The following is a 9,191-nucleotide window of genomic DNA, read 5'->3' on the forward strand; positions in this document are numbered from 1 at the left end:
TGTGTGTGTGTGTGTGTGTGTGTGGTGTGTGTGTGTGCGTGTGTGTGTGAGTGCACCGGTGCGTGCATACACGCGTACGCGTGTTCTCTATTATTAATGTCCCTTGAAGCCAGGAGTCACTACTGCAGTAAGAGGTCACTGTGGCTAGCAGTTGCACATATTGACACAATTAGCATGGAGCAGGACCATCACCTCTCGTTATTGTGCTTGGCAAGCTTCTAGAGCTCACGTCACTCTCACCACAGCGGCCCAACACAGAGCTCCTTTCTCTCTAAGGCCGTCACGCTGATTTACTCAAGGTGGGGACCCTGGTAAGCTAGCTAAGTGTGTAAGGGGGGGGGGGTTTGTGTGTGTGTCATTATATATGTACTGTGAATAAATATAACAACACATAGCTTATATATAAATACATGCAAATACAGTATAGCGTAGCAATTGCCTTTAGAAGGGCTGAGCAAACCTCTTCTCTTGTCCACTTGATGTTCCTACTTCTCCCCAAAACACTCAACATGTTTGTTAGCACTGCAGCCGTTTTCCAAATAATCTTTTCAACACTTAACGTGTGATTTTCAGTCTGACACAGCTGTTGCGCCCAACAGGTGTTGTAGACATAGACTGTCAGTTCAGCTTCTCTCTCTAAAGAAAGTAATTACACCCTTCATTAAAACCCTTTGTATACGACATAAAAGTGCACTGTTGACTTTACTCTGTTGCACTGAGAGACTTTGACCAACGTTCAGTGTTATGGCAGGTGAAACTGAACTTGATTTTAGTTTGTTTATACCACTTGTGACTCGGTGTATGTCAGGCTGGGGTCTAAGGAGTGAGTCAGGAGTAGGGAATTAGCATCCTGTGTGTGTACGTGTGAACTTTTCCAGTGGTATGAGAGAGTTACTGTCTTACTACACGGATACTTAGTGAAGTGAAAAGAAACTCACACACTAAAGCTGCATAACCCTGATGATTCTATTGAGAGCTCAAGCATCGAGGCCCTTTTTGTCCCCGAGGCCCGTTTTTGATTCCCCCAGACCTATCTCTCGCCTCCTTCTCAGCTGTATTGGAAGAGGGTCCAAGATCCGTCCCCTCGGATTTCTACTCCAATACCTTTTGTGAAGCGAGGGAAGGAGAAAGAGATGTGAGGATCAAGATTCATTGAAAGAGCCATATCACTTGGGTGCTCCATTTTTTATTCAGATAGAGTACTCGATTGAATGTGTTTTATTAAAGAGGTTATTAACTGTAATATTGCAATGGTTCAGATAAACAAATGAAAGCTGCTCTAGGGACACCATATTCTCACCCACTCACATTGTTCACATTTTTACTTTCTTTATTGAAACAATGATTCAACACCTCAATATTACATTTGGAGTGAATTAGAATCTCTGGGAAATACGAATCAAGCTCTGACTGGAAGTTTGTTGGCGAGAACGATTCAATGCAGAAGGTCAGGTTGATACACGAACACACAACAACGTTAGCAAAGAAGACAGGATTTCTCATATCTCTTCCCGTGTGAGGATGTGGAGGCAATATCTTATTCTTTCTCTCTCTCTCTCTCTCTCTCTCTCTCTCTCTCTCTCTCTCTCTCTCTCTCTCTCTCGCTCTCTCTCTCTCGTCTCTCTCTTCTTCACTCATCCTGTGCAGTCCCCAGGGAGGCTGGATAGGGGTGATAGGGCATGTTGTAGTCCTGGGGTGCCCTGCTGTTATGAGAAATGAGTGGCAGGCGATGTGGGTGGTGCATCATGAGAATGGGTGAGTGTTTAGTGTGTGGAGGAGGAGGAGGGAAGGAGGAGGAAGGGAGAGAGGGGAGAGAGAGAGAGCACATGCAGAGAGAGATGTAGAGGGCAGACAGAGAGTATGGAGGGGTAGGAAGGGCAGAGGAGGCGTAGGGGCGGCGCAAGAGGAAAGAGGAGAGAGGGAGGGCACAGGGAGTCACCAGGCAGGCAGGCAGCTGGGTCTCGGTTGTGTTACCCCCAGAGAGACTCTGCTTCCTGCTGATTAGGGCCCGGGTGGCCTGGGGTTGGGGTGGAGGGAGAGGAGGAGGGGTAGGTGAGTGAGACTAGTCCCGAGCCCATCCATGCCTCCTCCCCCACCACCATCCTGGCCCAGGGCCTCCGCTCACTGCCGATGTTGCTCTCGTGAGCCCTCATTCTCAAACCTCTCTCCCACACCGACATTCCCAATGCTGGCTAAACCTGCACAAACACCAACATGGGTTTTGGTCAGGGTTGGACAGGCACAACACTACCTATGAGTGATTGTGACATTTTCCTATGCTGTGCACAAACAGTTTAAAAATAACTATGTTGAAAAACATGGATGAGACACTGTGTCTCTAACCTATCAGTAATGAAGCGTTGCAACACGCTATGACCCCAAACACTGATGACAAACACCTGACTGAAAAACATTTACTCAAAACAAGATTGCTACCTTTACAGTGCCACTTTTTCTGTCTTTGTGACGCTCAATTCTACACGGAAGTCCTCCTTAGCTCCTACTAATGAACAGGTGTTTTTCTAATCCCGGCTGCCAAACCACCAGGCTCCCTTTGTTTAGGAAACTCCCTTTTAACAGTGACATCATGCTCAGTCCCTAGCTCCGTCTCCTCCACCATACGGCTCTCCACCGCCCTCTTGCAGGATGAAGACGTAAATCTGGGAGGCCCCACTGCAGCCGTGCCGCAGCCGCACACTGATGAACCTCCAGATTATGCGTACACTGCTGCACTCTGCTGTCCGTACCCTCAACCCCATCGGTTTCTTTTGGCTCCTCGATCAAAATTCCATCATTTTTTTTTGGAGATCGCTACAGTGCAGACCTCTCCACAGGCCTCTCAGCCACTTTTTATAGAAATGTCCTCTGGTCTGATGAAACAAAAATAGAACTGTTTGGCCATAATGACCATCGTTATGTTTGGAGGAAAAGGGGGAGGCTTGCAAGCCGCAGAACAAAAGCACGGTTGGGATGGTGAGGAAGGAAAATTATGTGGATATATTGAAGCCACATCTCAAGACATCAGTCAGGAAGTTAAAGCTTGGTCGCAAATGGGTCTTCCAAATGGACAATGACCCGCAAAATGGCTTAAGGACAACAAAGTCCAGGTATTGGAGTGGCCATCACAAAGCACTGACCTCAATCCTATAGAAAATTTGTGGGCAGACCTGAAAAGCGTGTGCGAGTAAGGAGGCCTACAAACCTGACTCAGTTACACCAGCTCTGTCAGGAGGAATGGGCCAAARTTCACCCAACTTATTGTGGGAAACTTGTGGAAGGCTACCCGAAACATTTGACCCAAGTTAAACAATTTAAAGGCAATGCTACCAAGCACTAATTGAGTGTATGTGAACTTCTGACCCACTGGGAATGTGATKAAAGAAATWAAATCTGAAATAAATCATTCTCTCTGCTATTATTCTGGCATTTCACCTTCTTAAAATAAAGTGGTGATCCTAACTGACCTAAGACAAGGAATCTTTACTTGGATTAAATGTCAGGAATTGTGAAAAACTGAGTTTAAATGTATTTGGCTATGGTGTATGTAAACTTCCGACTTCAACTGTAGCTCTACTTGTATTATTGATACCACCAATGCACTATGTTAAGCCTTTAGGCATGTTGTATAGTTGTGCTGCTGAAATGACTATGCCCCCTCCACACACTTAGGAAAAAAATTGCTATCTAAAACCTAAAAGGGGTCTTTGGCTGTCCCCATAGGGGAACCCTTTATTGGTTCCATGTAGAACTCTTTCCAGAGAGGGTTCTACAAGGAACCCAAAATTGTTCTACCTGGAACCAAAAACGGGTTTACCTGGAACCAAAAAGGGTTMTCCTATGGGGACAGCTGAAGAACCCTTTTGGAACCCTTTTTTCTACGAGTCCACTTGTCAACACCTGTCACAGCAAGATTTAAAAAACACAGCMGACTATCCAGACCACATGCTTCTTTCATTTAGTTTCATTTAGTTTTCATCMAAAGAGCCATTATTGCCCAGGMTTTAGGAATGACATACATCAGGCTATGACTTCAATTGATTAGATCAGAGCCAATGATGAAATGGAAAGGATCAGGACATAAAACAGAGAAAACAGAGATCTGGATCGACGTGAAACGGATCCATCTTTGAGCGTGCGTGGGTGCGTGCTTGTAGGTAGCCTGGTGGTTCTGTACGTTTGTATTTTATCCAACTCCTTTCTGGTTCCGTTCATTGTCATGCCAAGCATATATGTCCAAGTATTGCATGATGGCTATAGAAGAGTTGGCTACGGCTCATGCAGCTGGGACCAAGCTATTCTGTAGATTCTTGTTTGTATTATTATATATTATATTATTATATCTATATGTTCCACAAAATACCAAGCACGGTCTCTCTTCATCATAGCTCCCTGCCCGCCCTGGATTGGCAGCTGCCGTCTTGCTCTGGCCCGTACAGTCTGCAGATCGAGATGCAACCCAAGTCCCACCACCGTGCCCACTACGAGACAGAGGGCAGCCGCGGGGCAGTCAAAGCTTCGTCCGGAGGTCATCCGGTCGTACAGGTACCTATCTCAATAACGTGTGTGTGTGCGCGCGTGTGTGTGTGTTCTCTATTATGAATGTCCCTTGAAGCCAGGAGTACCGCAGTAAGAGGTCACTGTGGCTAGCAGTTGCACATATTGCCACAATTAGCATGGAGCAGGACCATCACCTCTCGTTATTGTGCTTGGCAATGCTTCTAGAGCTCACGTCACTCTCACCACAGCGGCCCAACACAGAGCTCCTTTCTCTCTCTCTAAGGCCGTCACACTGTTTGGACATGTTGGTTTACTCAAGGTGGGGACCCTGGTAAGCTGCTAAGTGTGTAAGGGGGGGGGGGATTTGTGTGTGTGTCATTATATATGTACTGTGAATAAATATAACAACACATAGCTTATATATAAATACATAGCAAATACAGTATAGCGTAGCACATTGCCTATTAGAAGGGCTGAGCAAACCGTCTTCTCTTGGTCCAGCTTGATGGTTCCTACTTCTCTCCAAAACACTCAACATGTGTTGTTAGCACTGCAGCCCGTTTTCCAAATAGATCTTTTCAACAACTTAACGTGCTGAGTTTCAAGTCTGACAACAGCTGTTGCGCCCAACAAGGTGTTGTAGACATAGCCTGTCAAGTTTCAGCTTCTCTCTCTAAATGAAAGTAATTACACCCCTTCATTCAAACCCTTTGTATAACGACATAAAAGTGCACTGTTGACATTGTACTCTGTTGCACTGAGAGACTTTGACCAACGTTCAGTGTTTTGGCAGGTGAAACTGAACTTGATTTAGTTTAGTTTATACCACTTTGTGACTCGGGCTGTATGTCAGGCTGGGGTCTAAGGAGTGAGTCAGGAGTAGGGAATTAGCATCCTGTGTGTGTACGTGTGGGAAACTTTTCCCAGGTGGGTGATGGTATTGATGAGTTACTGTCTTACTACACGGATACTTCAGTGAAGTGAAAAGAAACTCACACTAAAGCCTGCATAAACCTGATGGATGTCTATTGAGAGCATCAAGCATCGAGGCCCTTTTTGTTTCGAGGCCCGTTTTTGATTCCCCAGAACCTATCTCCTCGCCTCCTTCTCAGCTGTATTGGAGAGGGTCCAAGATCCCTCCCCTCGGATCTTCTACTCCAATACCTTTTGTGAAGGAGGGAAGGAGAGAGGATGTGAGGAATCGAGGAAAGATTCATTGAAAGAGCCGATATCACTTGGGTGCTGGAGTCCATTTTTTATTCAGTATAGAGTACTCGATTGGAAATGTGTTTTATTAAAGAGGTATTAACAACTGTAATATTGCAATGGTTCAGATGAACATAATGACAGCTGCTCTAGGGACACACATATTCTCACCCACTCACATTGTTTTTTACTTTTGCTTTATTGGAACAATGATTCAACACCTCTAATATTACATTTGGAGTGAATTAGAATCTCTGGGGAATTTCATAAGAATCAAGCCTCTGACTGGAAGTTTGTTGGCAGAGAACGATTAATGCAGAAGGTCAGGTAAATGCTTGATACACACACACACAACGTTAGCAAAATGAAGACAGGATTTCATCATATCTCTTCCCCGTGTGTAGGATGTGGGTGCACATATCTCTTTCTCTCTCTCTCTCTCTCTCTCTCTCTCTCTCTCTCTCTCTCTCTCTCTCTCTCTCTCTCTCTCTCTCTCTTTCTTCACTCATCCTGTGCAGTCCCCAGGGAGGCTGGATAGGGGTGATAGGGCATGTTGTAGTCCCTGGGGTGCCCTGCTGTTATGAGAAATGAGTGGCAGGCGATCGGTGGGTGGTGCAATCATGGAGAATGGGTGAGTGTTTAGTGATGTGGGAGGACAGGGAGAGAGGGAGATGGAGGGAGAGAGAGAGCACATGCAGAGAGAGATGTTATGAGGGCAGACAGAGAGAGTGAGGCGGTGGAAGGGTGTAGGGAGGGCAGAGGGAGGGTGCGGCGCAGAGGAAAGAAGGAGAGAGGGAGTGCACAGGGAGTCACCAGGCAGGCAGGCAGCTGGGTCTCGGCTGTGTTACCCCCAGAGAGACTCTGCTTCCTGCTGATTAGGGCCCGGGTGGCCCTGGGGTTCGGTGGAGGGAGAGGAGGAGGGGTAGGGTGAGGTGAGACTAGTCCCTGAGCCCATCCAATGCCTCCTCCCCCACCACCATCCTGGCCCAGGGGGCCTCCGCTTCACTGCCGATGTTGCTCCTCGTGAGCCGCTCATTCTTCAAACCTCTCTCCCACACCGACATTCCCAATGCTGGCTAAACCTGCACAAACACCAGCACTGGGGTTTTGGCTCAGGGCTGGACAGGCACAACACCTACCTATGAGTGATTGTGACATGTTCCATCGCTGTGCACACAACAGTTTAAAAATAACATGGTGAAAAACATGATGAGACACTGTGTCTCTAACCTATCAGTCGATGAAGCGTTGCAACACACGCTATGACCCCAGCAACACTGAYTGACAAACACCTGACTGAAAAACAGTTACTCAAAACAATGTTTGCTACCTTTACAGTGGCACTGTTTCTGTCTTCATGACCGCTCAATTTTCTAGCACGGAAGTCCTCCTGTAGCTCCTACATAATGAACAGAGGTGTTTTTCTAATCCCGGCTGCCAAACACACAGGCTCCCCTTTGTTTAGGAAACTTCCCTTTCTAACAGTGACATCATGCTCAGCTCCTAGCTCCGTCTCCTCCACCATACCGCTCTCCACCGGCCCCTCTTGCAGGATGAAGACGTAAATCTGGGGAGGCCCCAAACTGCAGCCTGTTGCCACAGCCGCACACTGATGGAAACCTCCAGATTATGCGGTACACTGTCTGCACTCTGCTGTCCGTAACCCCTCAACCCCTACCGGTTTCCTTTCTGGCTCCTCGATCCAAAATTCCATCATTTCTTTTGGAGATCGCTACAGTGCAGACCTACAGTGCAGGCCTCTCAGCCCCTTCTCATGAGGATGTACCACGTCCTGACCCCCGCGGCCACTTTTCCACTTTACTTACTGGCTGCGGACCACAGCGCCCATTAACGGGATGGAGGGTCCTCTGCTCTACCCCAACTACCCTCCCCGTTCTCCCCCTGATGATTCGCCAGGCTCCCCTCCTCTCACCACAGTTATGTCCAACGTCTACAACATGGTTTCCAAAGGCATGCTCAGGAAAAATCTTCGACCTCCCTTTACACCGAAGACCACCACGTCATGATGGATGAGTTTTTCCAAAGGAACCAATATTATGATGGAATTGAATGATTGCCAAAGTGGAATTACAGGGAATTATATTTGTATTGAGGGGTAGCAACCTGGGAAATTTAATTCAGAGATTGAGACAGGAAACCATAGGAAACACATAGGCACGCAGTGTTAGACTACACCTGTAGAGTATTAGACCCATCACACAGTGTTGTAGTAAGTACTACATATGGATAGAGTATATACTGTAATTATAATGACTGGGCCTGCAGGGCCTGCCTTATTTCGACAGGCTTCTCTCTCTCGCTAACTCTCCGTTTGGAAAATTAAGGCATGGTAGACAGAATGTGTCTCTCATCCCCATTAATGTGTGCTTGGCGTAACCATCTGGTAGAACTGTGTGTTACAGTACAATACGGCAACCTTTGTCTTTTTCCTTTGGGATGACATGAAGGAACTGAGCGTATATGTGCTGCTGGTCGAACATGTGCCGTTTCATCTTGACATCTATGCTGGCTGTGTAATGTCTTCAGCAACAGCTACAGTCAATGTACGTTCGCTGTAAAGACGGTCGTCTATTGTGTTTTAAATCTGGTGCCACTTCTTGTTTAAAACATGAAAGACGCCTTTGGTTCTTCCGTGCAGACTCCTGGGTTGTGTTCATTGGCGGACACCGTCGTGAAACGTTTCGCAACAGAAATGAAAATGAGCATTTCTTATTGGAAAAGTTCTGATCGTACCTCCCTGTTTCATTTCATTTCGAGAGCATTTTTCTAATTTCGTTTTGTCCCTACTGCACACGACCGTGTACTGCTCTACAAGAGGGAGTCGTGGCTGTTCGTCTGTGCCCCGACGAGCAGTTAGGGTTCCCATGAAACTCTGTTTCTGCCTCCGAGGGGCTTCCCTTACTCACAGCCTTGGTATATTGGGCAACCACTAATTACCATTGAACAGCAACTGGAAAGAATTGGACTAAATGACTGCATTTTCACTGGTTTGAGGTGAGGACCAGAAGCCGCCGGATTTATGAGGCAAAACACTGGTTACCAGGCTTTATATCAGGGGTAGACTGAAATCATTTACACATCACTCTGCCCAAATGTAATACCCTGTACCTTGGCTAAAACGTAATGCCAAGACATTTTGGTAACAAGTCGTTCTTTTATTTGGAATCTGGACTTTGCTGGTCTAGACATGGGCCAGGACTTGAAACGTTGCCCTTGATTACATAACGTTGGGGGCATACGCTTCAATACAAACTTTGAGGAATATAGCCGCTTTGTCGCTTGTATAAAGAAGTGCCATTTGGAACTAGGGGAAACCCAATACGTTAAAAAGTCACATGATGATATATGAATACTGTATGACTGTGAGGCACTGGAGAAAGATGATCATAAAGACGGTATGGAGGGAAAGAGACAGCTTGGATGAGTGTTCGAATTGGGTACAGCGAAGTCTCGCCGTGTGACTGTCA

The 9,191-nt window shown here is 46.6% G+C and overlaps 1 pseudogene; it reads left to right on the forward strand.

Moving 5' to 3' along the window:
* Nucleotides 1-9,191, forward strand: part of LOC111965266 (nuclear factor of activated T-cells, cytoplasmic 1-like) — a 75,122-nt pseudogene that overhangs the window by 9,243 nt on the left and 56,688 nt on the right.

This window comes from Salvelinus sp. IW2-2015, linkage group LG6.1 (genome assembly GCF_002910315.2).
Source record: "Salvelinus sp. IW2-2015 linkage group LG6.1, ASM291031v2, whole genome shotgun sequence".
Lineage (NCBI taxonomy): Eukaryota > Metazoa > Chordata > Actinopteri > Salmoniformes > Salmonidae > Salvelinus > Salvelinus sp. IW2-2015.